Source organism: Scyliorhinus torazame, chromosome 16, assembly GCF_047496885.1.
Source record: "Scyliorhinus torazame isolate Kashiwa2021f chromosome 16, sScyTor2.1, whole genome shotgun sequence".
NCBI classification, from domain to species: domain Eukaryota; kingdom Metazoa; phylum Chordata; class Chondrichthyes; order Carcharhiniformes; family Scyliorhinidae; genus Scyliorhinus; species Scyliorhinus torazame.
Window position 1 is genome coordinate 152,099,414 of NC_092722.1, and position 10,145 is coordinate 152,109,558.

At 52.6% G+C, this 10,145-nt stretch overlaps 1 long non-coding RNA gene across 1 annotated transcript in view; it reads right to left on the minus strand.

Annotated features, from left to right (window-relative positions):
• LOC140393146 (uncharacterized) overlaps window positions 1-4,927 on the minus strand; it is a 72,396-nt gene extending 67,469 nt beyond the window's left edge. Inside the window, exon 1 of the long non-coding RNA XR_011935509.1 lies at window positions 4,466-4,927. This is a non-coding gene — a long non-coding RNA (uncharacterized lncRNA). The remainder of the gene's footprint in view (window positions 1-4,465) is intronic.
• Between the last annotated feature and the right edge of the window lie 5,218 nt (window positions 4,928-10,145).

Here is a 10,145-nt window from a genome sequence, read left to right on the forward strand (position 1 = left end):
GATTCCGGGAAGTGGTCCGACCTGGCTGTAGTGGTCCTTGGCCAATGGCACTGGTCTCGCCAGTGGTCGGGCCAGGAAGGGTTCCGAAGTCCCAAACCTGGGGCTGTGCATCAGAATGGGGGGTGTCCCTCCATCCCTTACATGGCCTGGAGTTCCTGGACTCCCTTTTCTATGCTTTCCTGTTAGAGGGTTACCTCAACAGCAATGACTCAGCCAGCAATTTCCCTGGGTTATCATATTATTTACTCCACATACAAGGTGGTCCCATAGCATCTCGGGTAGGGATGGCCCATAGTCACAAAGCTCAACCAATTTGCACAATCGTGCCAGAAACACTGCAACAAGCTCCCCTGGGATCCCCTCGGCTGTATTAAATCAGGACCTCTGTACAATAATTGACGGCTTGGGGTCGTAGTAGTTTTCCATGAGCGCCAGTAGCTCTTCGAACATCTTGGAGTCTGGGGCCGTGGGACACATCCGACTGTTTATAACGCTGAAAGTGAGGGCTCCACAGACGGTCAGAAGAACTACCGTCTGGCGATCATCCCCAACGATAGTGTTTACATTTTTAAAACCGCATACGCTCGGCGCGCTGAGTCCAGTCCTCTACACCTGTATTGAATGCATTAAGTCTGTTAAAGAGCGGCGTTTCCAAAATGATGCAGAACATTTTTCCTTCGTGTGTTCCAAATGGTTGGCAGCGCCAACTGTAGTTCCGCTTTATTCACATAGCCAATTTTGTAGACATAGAGGAATCCAGAAAGAAGAGTCAAATAAATGGTTTATTCTCAAAAATATGAAATGTACAAGTACAGTCCCAGTCGGGACTATATTTTAGCTCGGTTCCTGCCTGGGTCGGCTTTTAAGGTCCTGAGTTAACTATCCCTCTGCTCCTCAGCGGGGCAGCTCATACTCCATGAGGTTCACGGGGAAATTAATAGGACGTCCTGATTATAACATCGAGGTTATATCATCAGGGTTATAACATCGAGGATCTGTTCAGCAGTCAGTGGTTTTGAGTGCTGTGACACACTCTAAATCCCTGTTGGCACGTTTAGGGTTACCAGCCCAAGTATCAGACGCTTCAGCTGAGATGAGTGGCTGTTGTGTACTGTCAATGACCCGGAACTCCAGATCCTCATTATTGCCATTGCATTGTGTTCTCAGACTAATTTATCCTCTCTATAGAGTACCATGCCACCTTATGGACTCAACGTTACTTTTGAGAGCTTCATTTTTAGATTACCATGCTGACTCAATTCAATACAGGTCTGTGAATGTCATGATGTTATGTGACACACCAGTGTCGATCTGACACCTCATGTTCACTTCATGCTCTCCTTCTGTGGTCATCATTCTGACAGTTACCAACCATTTATCACCTATAAACGACAAAACCACCTGTTGTATGGTGTACAGTGATTCATCAGAACCTTTGGCTGATATCTCTCCAGTGGCAATTTTGCTTCTTTCCAGCCAAACACTTGTGTGCAAAATGATTTGGCATCTTGAAGTTAAATAATTGCTTTCTCCACACTGGATAATCCTTTTTTTTCTCTGTATGGTGTCCTCTGCATTATTTGCATTCTGCCCTTTGTCTGTGATTGTTCTGCCCTTTCAGACTGGAATGTCTCTCACTATAATGTAACCCCTGGTCTGTTCTTCCAGGCACGTGATGTGAAACTATATACAAATAGTGCAATTATGTGTAGTGTTAAGAATGGGGAAAGCAAGGAAGAAAAAAGAAAAGAAAAGCCCAAACCTTTGAGTCCGTCAAAGGTTCAGCCGATCCGGTGCTTTGGTGCTTCATTGGGATCGGCGTAATGGTGGCGGCGAAGTCGGTGCTGGCGGTGGTGGAGGTGGCACAGATGGCGGTGGTGGCGGTGCTGATGCTGGCCAGTCATCAGAGAACACCGGGAGCATGCCGAAGTCCTCTTCGTCCTCTTGTGCGGAAAGGGGGGGTGGTCTGGTGGAGCCAATGTTGGCGGCGTGGTGGGAGGGGGGGCACATGGGTGGGGGAGTGTGTTGGGGTGGAACCTGACGGTGCCAGGTCCCTGAGTGAGACAGTATCTTGGCGGCCGTCGGGGAACTCCACGTAGGCATATTGAGGGTTGGCGTGGAGCAGGTGAACCCTGTCCACCAAGGGGTCCGCCTTGTGGAGTCGGACGTGCCTACGGTGAAGGACCGGTCCTAGAGCTGCGAGCCAAGTCGGGAGCGACGCCCTGGATGTGGACTTCCTGGGGAAGGTAAAAACACGTTCATGGGGTGTGTTATTAGTGGCGGTGCACAATAGTGACTGGATGGAGTGTAGAGCGTCAGGGAGAACCTCCTGCCAGCGAGAGGCTGGGAGGTTCCTGGACCGTCGGGCCAGCTGGACGGCCCTCCAAACCGTTCCATTCTCCCGTTCTACTTGCCCGTTTCCCCGGGGGTTGTAGCTGGTCGTCCTGCTGGAGGCGATACCCCTGCTGAACAGGAACTGACGCATCTCATCGCTCATGAATGAGGATCCCCTGTCACTGTGGATGTAGGCGGGGAACCGAACAGAGCGAAGATGGTGTTGAGGGCCCTGATGACGGTGGCAGATGTCATATCAGGGCATGGGATGGCGAAGGGGAATCTGGAGTACTCATCGACCACACTGAGAATGTACGTGTTACGGTCGGTGGAGGGGAGGTGCCCTTTGAAACCCACGCTGAGGCGTTCAAAGGGGCGGGAAGCCTTCACCAGGCACGCACGGTCCGGCCGGTAGAAGTGCGGCTTGCACTCCCCACAGACCTGGCATTCCATGGTGACTGTCCTTACTTCCTCGACGGAGTAGGGCAGATTGCGAGCTTTGACCAGATGGTACAGTTGAGTGACCCCGGGTGACAAAGGCTGTCGTGTAGGGCCCGGAGTTGGTCTACTTGTGCGCTGGCACATGTACCTCGGGAGAGGGCGTCTGGGGGCTCGTTGATTTTACCGGGACGATACAAAATCTCGTAATTATAGGTGGAGAGCTCAATTCTCCACCGCAAGATTTTATCATTTTTGATCTTGCCCCGCTGTGTGTTATTGAACATGAAGGCTACCGACCGTTGGTCAGTGAGGAGAGTGAATCTCTTACCGGCCAAGTAATGCCTCCAATGCCGCACAGCTTCAACGATAGCTTGGGCCTCCTTTTCGGCGGATGAGTGTCTAATTTCAGAGGCATGAAGGGTGCGGGAAAAGAATGCCACGGGTCTGCCTGCCTGGTTTAGGGTGGCGGCAAGGGCGACGTCTGAAGCGTCGCTTTCTACTTGAAAAGGCAGTGACTCGTCCACTGCGCACATCCCGGCCTTGGCGATGTCTGCTCTGATGCGGGCGAAAGCGTGTTGTGCCTCGGCCGCAAGAGGGAATTGGGTGGACTGAATGAGTGGGCGGGCCTTGTCCGCATAGTTTGGGACCCACTGGGCGTAGGAGGAAAAGAACCCCAGGCAGCGTTTGAGGGCCTTGGGGCAGTGGGGGGAGGGCGAGCTCCATGAGGGGGCGCATGCGGTCGGGGTCGGGCCCGAGAAGTCTGTTTTGGACTACATAGCCGAGAATGGCTAACCGGGTCTGGCTGAACACACACATCTCTTTGTTATAGGTCAGGTTGAGAAGAGTGGCAGTGCGGAGGAATTTATCGAGGTTGGCATCGTGGCCCTGCTCATCATGGCCACAGATGGTGACATTATCTAAGTACGGAAAGGTGGCCCGCAAACCGTAATGGTCGACCATTCGGTCCATTTCCCTTTGGAAGACCGAGACCCCGTTTGTAACGCCAAAAGGGACCCTAAGGAAGTGATAGAGCCGACCGTCCGCCTCGAATGCAGTGTATGGACGGTCCGACTTCCAGATGGGGAGCTGGTGGTAGGCGGATTTCAGGTCAATTGTTGAGAAGACCCGGTACTGCGCAATCTGATTGACCATATCAGATGTGCGTGGGAGGGGGCACGCGTCGAGCTGCATGTACCGATTGATGGTCTGGCTGTAGTCCACGACCATCCTGTGTTTCTCCCCAGTTTTAACCACTACCACTTGGGCTCTCCAGGGGCTGTTGCTAGCCTCGATAATACCCTCCTTAAGCTCCCGCTGGACTTCGGACCTGATGAAGGTCTTGTCCTGGGTGCTGTACCGTCTGTTCCTGGTGGCATCGGGCTTGCAATCCGCAGTTAGATTGGCAAAGAGGGAGGGGGGCTCGACCTTGAGGGTCGCGAGGCCGCAAACGTTACCGGGGTAGGGGCCCGCCGAATTTGAGGGTGAGGCTCTGGAGATTGCACTGGAAGTCCAGTCCCACCAAGAATGCAGCGCAGAGATTAGGAAGGACATAGAGGTGGAAGTTACTAAATTTTACGCCCTGGACAGTGAGGGTGACTGTACAGAAACCTCGGATCGGGACAGAGTGGGAACCGGAGGCTAGGGAGATCCTTTGATTGGCAGGATGGACCGCGAGGGAGCAGCGCCTTACCGTATCTGGGTGTAAGAAGCTTTCAGTGCTCCCGGAGTCCAGCAGGCACGAGGTCACGTGGCCATTGATTTTCACCGTCATCGACGCGGTGGCCAGGTTGTGCGGGCGAGATTGGTCCAGCGTCATCGAAGCGAGCTGTGGGTAGTCGTCGGATGCTTCGGATGGCGAGCGTGTGCGATTCCGATCTCGGGATGTCCGGAGGCCCTGTGGGGAACAAAATGGCGGCACCCATGGTGCGCACATTGCGGGATCGGGACAAGATGGCGGCGCCCATGGGGCGCACGTGGCCGAAGGGGGACAAGATGGTGGCGCCCATTGGTCGCACACGGCTCCGGGAGGAGTAGATGGCGGCTCCCATTGTGCGTTTGGCGTGGAGGAGGGGGCGATAGTGGGCACGATTGCAGCGACTGCATGGGCCTGGCACACAGCTGCAAAGTGGCCCTTCTTACTGCAGGATTTATAAACGACAGTGCGGGCCGGGCAGTGTTGGCGGGGATGCTTCTGCTGACCGCAGAAGTAGCAGCGGGGACTCCTGGGGTGCGCAGATCGGCGTGCGGCGCATGATTATTGGAAGGGCCCCAGCTGAGGAGGTCGTCGGCGGGGTCCAGAAGGGGTAGGAAGGGATAGAAGGGTGGGCAGCGCGGCGGGAGGGGTAAGATTCTACATTACGGGATGCGACCGTCATGGAGAGCGCCAAGGTTTTCGTCTCCGCTAGTTTGAGCGTGGCCCTGTCCAGTAATCGTTCTTGGATGCGGTCCGACGCAATCCCCATCACGAAAGCATTGCGCATGAGGAGATTAGCATGTTCAGCGGCCGTAACGGCCTGACAGTCACAGTCCCGGACGAGTGGAATTAGGGCGCGCCAGAAGTCTTCGATGGACTCACCAGGTGGTTGTGAGCGGGTGGCGAGTACATGCCTGGCGAAGAGCGTGTTCGTCTTCTGAGCACAGTGTTCTTTAAGGAGTGCCATTTATTTCACGTAATTCGAGGCGTCTTGGATCAATGGGAACACGCTGGAGCTCAGTCTGGAGTACAGGACGTTTATCTTCTGAGCCTCCGTTGGCACGTGGTTCGCAGCATTGATGTAGGCCTCAAAATAGGCTAGCCAGTGAGTAAAGTATTTTCTGGCGTCGGGCGAGTGCGGATCCAGCTGCAGGCGATCTGGTTTGATTCTGATATCCATTCTGTGGAAAAATCTGACTGCAATAAATTGATGCGCAATCAATTGCACAAAGACGCAGATTGGGTACAACTGTGGCTTTATTACAGTCAGATGCGTGGCCTCCTGCTGCAGCTGGCGAAATGGCACGGCAATGGAGGTCACGCATATTTATACAGATCTTAGTGGGTGGAGCCAGCCGGCAGGGGCTACCGGCGAACCTGTAATGTAGGTCCTACCTTACATCCCACAATACAGTGGTTCACCACAGTTAGGAGCACCGAAAAGAAAATTTACAGATTTTCTTTGAGTCACCCAGTGATTTTTTTGCTGCCTTCACCTTACCTTTTCCCTGTCAGTGGCTTTTCTCAGTAGCTTTTATCAGCTCTGAACATTTCTGTGTTCCTTTTTTTAGTAGCTGAAATATCCTTGTGTAATGTCTTTACTGGACTCAATGTAACAGTATAATCTAACCCTGTGTCTCATAGTAAGAAGTCTTACAACACCAGGTTAAAGTCCTGTGTCTCATGACAGAGGCCTTATGACTACAGCAAGCCAGATAGGACATGTACCAATGTTTGCATTTCAAAATCCAAACAACCCCCTTTTCATAACAACCTAAAGCCACAAACAAGTGGGAAAGAGAACTTGCCTCTTTGCCCTCATCTCTTCAACCACAATCTCTAAGAAGGCTTCAGAAAGCTGGTATCTGACTCATCTTCTAGTTTGTAACACAAAACTATCAGTAAAGTGAATGTACCATCCCTTTATGAGGTACATTTCTACTTTAAATAGAGACCTACTACCAGAAAACCATAACGAGCTTTCCATTCCCAACATAATCAAGTAGAAACCTACCAGTTGAATTTAAATGTGATCCAGGAGTCAAAGTACCCCAGGCCTGCAACCTCGGCAATAACTGCATTTTTAACTTTCCCGTTCTGAGATTGAACTCATTTCATGAGCGCACAGATAGTTCAGTCAGTCACTTGCCGACAAAGGGAGCATCCCATGATTTGATTGTATTCTGGTCTGGAACTCAGAATACACTGCTGTTGGCATATCTAGCACATTTTGTAGTGGGTATGCCAGGCCATTTTCCTCTCCATTGTGGTCAGGGAACACACAATTTTCAAGGAGACATTTACATCTCCCTCCTCAAGCAATGTGGTGAACATCATTGTGTACCAACAACATTCAGGCCAAATCATGGGCTTCACCTTCTTTGATAAATCAACAAGAAAAATATAGGCATTAATCAGATCATAGAATCATGGAATCTCTAGAGTGCAGAAGGAGGCCATTTGGGCCATCGAATCTGCACAGATCCTCTGAGACACCACCCTACCAAACCCATTCCCCCACTCTACCCCCGTAACTCCACCTAACCTACACAGGGATAATTTAGCATGGCTAATCCACCTAACACCTCAGATACTAAAACTATAACTAAGGGAATATTTTCATTGCTCTTCCATGCCATAATTGGTATCCAAACGTTTTTAATTTCAGCCTCTGAAATTTGTACATACGTTCAGGTCCTAAATGATGTGAATGCTATCAGTAAAATATTTCTTAACTAACCGAGAAAATTTGGAGACTTAAATCAGTTGAACAACATACAGAAGATAAATATTCCACTATCATATTCATTGGGCAGCATGCATAAATATATGACATTTTATGAATGAGTATAAACCACACCTACCCTTTTAATCTAGAACCTACATTTAATGTGACTGTAACATCATGTTTTATAAAGTTGTATTTACCATCAGAGTTTTATTCCACTGCAATTGTAAATCCATAAATAAAATCGTATGACTAATCCAACTAATACATCTCCAAATACACACATATTGGAAAGAACATTTTAAATATTTTATGTAAGGTGGCTATGAAATTAGGTTGTGCCTTATAAAAAGTTATGACATTTTATGGAGCAGTAATTGAATGTGGGAGGCTGATTTAAGTGCAAACCTTTTCACACTTCAGTGTAAAAAGAGAAAGTTGGTTCTGCCGCAAGCTATTTCTCCACAAGCTATTTTTACATCCTCAATCCTTTTGTCTTCATTGAGTGTTGCAAATCTACAAGAATGTTTTTGTGTTACAAAGCCATGCTTTATTAAAAAATGACTTTATGTATTTACTCGGTAAAAATCACTGGTTAAGTTTTAAAAGGACTGTGGTAGTATGTATTGGGGGTCATGTGGGACTGGAAGCCCTAATGTCATTGGCTGACAGATCCCGGGTCCTGGTTGGCCGTTGACCTCAAGCTCCGCCCTGAAGGCGAAGTATAAGAAGCCGGTGCCTACCCCCGCAGGCCAGTTTACTATCGGGCTGCTGGGGAACAGACACGCTTAATAAAGCCTCATCGACTTCACTCTATTCGTCTCATGGAGTCTTTGTGCGCTACAATTTATTAAGCGTGCCTAAAAAGGACTATGGAGCTCAGGATCATTCCAGAATGCCTGAGGATCAGCCCCCACGCAGTGAATGCGGCAGCAGCCTTCAAACACTGGCAGACTTGCTTCGAGGCCTACATCAGATCGACCACAGGCCGAGTCTCAGACGAACAAAAACTGCAGGTCCTGCACTCGAGGGTGGGCACGGAGATTTTCACCCTCATTGAAGACACCGACGATTTCCAGACGGCGTTCACAGCACTGAGAAATCTCTACGTTTGCCCAGTTAACCAAATCTACGCCTGCTACCAGCTCGCGACAAGACGGCAAGCTCCCGGAGAATCGATGGACGAGTTCTACGCCGCGCTGCTGTTTTTGGGACGAGCCTGCAGCTGCCCGTCGGTGAATGCAAACGAACATACGGACATGTTAATGCGCGACGCTTTTGTGGCAGGTATGCAATCCTCCCAAATCCGCCAAAGACTTCTAGAAAAAGAGTCGCTAGGACTCTCAGAGGCACGGGCCCTAGCAGCCTCCCTAGACGTCGCCGCGCGTAATACCCGCGCCTACGGCCCGACCGCGCGGCAGGCCATTGGGCCCCGTACGTACCCGTCGCGGCAAACCCCCTACCCCCCCCGGACACCCCACAGGCTTGCGTAGTCCAAACGCCGAGTCGCACCGGGGGCGCCCGCTGTTATTTCTGCGGCCAGGCGAAGCACCCCCGACAACGCTGTCCGGCCCGCGCAGCCATCTGCAAAAGCTGCGGGAAAAAGGGCCACTATGCGGTGGTGTGCCGATCCCGCGAGGTCGCCGCCGTCCCGGGGCCACAGGGAGCCCTACAAGCAGTCTATGCCTCCCAACCCCCCCAGCACGCCATGTGCGACCCGCAGGCGCAGCCGCTCTGGGCCCCGACCACCGCGGCCCCGGGAGAACTGGGAGCCCTGCACGCCGCCTACGCTCCCCAACCCCCTCCCCGCAGTCCATGTACGACCTGCCGCCGGCGCTCCCGATTTGGGTGCCGGCCAACACTCTCCACGGAGAGGAAGGGGTTTTTCGCGTCCCGAACGCCACCCTCACCCCCGTCCCGCGCCCCACGCCTGACCCGCCGGCGCCACCTACCTGGACCCCGACCACCGCTGTCCCCGGCGAGGGAGCTCCGCGCGGTCCTAGCGCCCGCGGTACTGGCGCTCGCAGTGAAGGAACTCCGCGCGGTCATAGCGCCCGTGGCCCTGGCGCACGCAGTGAAGGAATTCCGCGCGGTCCTAGCGCTCCCCAGACCCCCCAGCACACCATGTGCGACCCGCAGACGCCGCCATTTTGGGACCCGACCACCACGAGGGGAGGAGGGGCGCCGTTGTGCGACCCGCAGACGCCGCCATTTTGGGTCCCGACCACCACGAGGGGAGGACCGCCCCCGACCTGTACGACTAATGGGGGCGGCCATTTTGTCCACCCCCGACGCCATCTTGTGACCCCTCAGCCACGTGCGATGTATGGGGGCGGCCATTTTTTCCATCCCCGACGCCATCTTAGACGGCAACAACGGACCCCACCCCACTACTACAACGGCTCGCTTCGGTTACGCTCGATCAGGCTCGGCCCCGGACTCTCCAGACGACGACGACAACGGTCCTAATTAACGGCCACGAGACGCCATGCCTAGTTGACTCCGGGAGCACGGAAAGTTTTATACATCCCGACACGGTAAGACGCTGTTCCTTAACTACCTACCCCAGCGCACAAAAGATTTGCCTAGCTGCAGGATCCCACTCCGTACAGATCCAGGGATTCTGCATAGTTACCCTAACGGTACAGGGGAGGGAATTCAAAAACTACAAACTTAACGTCCTTCCCCAACTCTGTGCCCCCACCTTGCTGGGCTTAGATTTCCAATATAACCTACAGAGCCTTACGTTTAAATTCGGCGGCCCCATACCCCCACTCACTATCTGCGGCCTCGCCACCCTCAAGGTGCAACCCCCGTCCTTGTTTGCGAACCTCACCCCGGATTGCAAACCCGTCGCCACTAGGAGCAGACGGTACAGCGCCCAGGACCGGACCTTCATTCGGTCCGAAGTCCAGCGGCTACTAAAGGAGGGCATAATCCAGGCCAGCA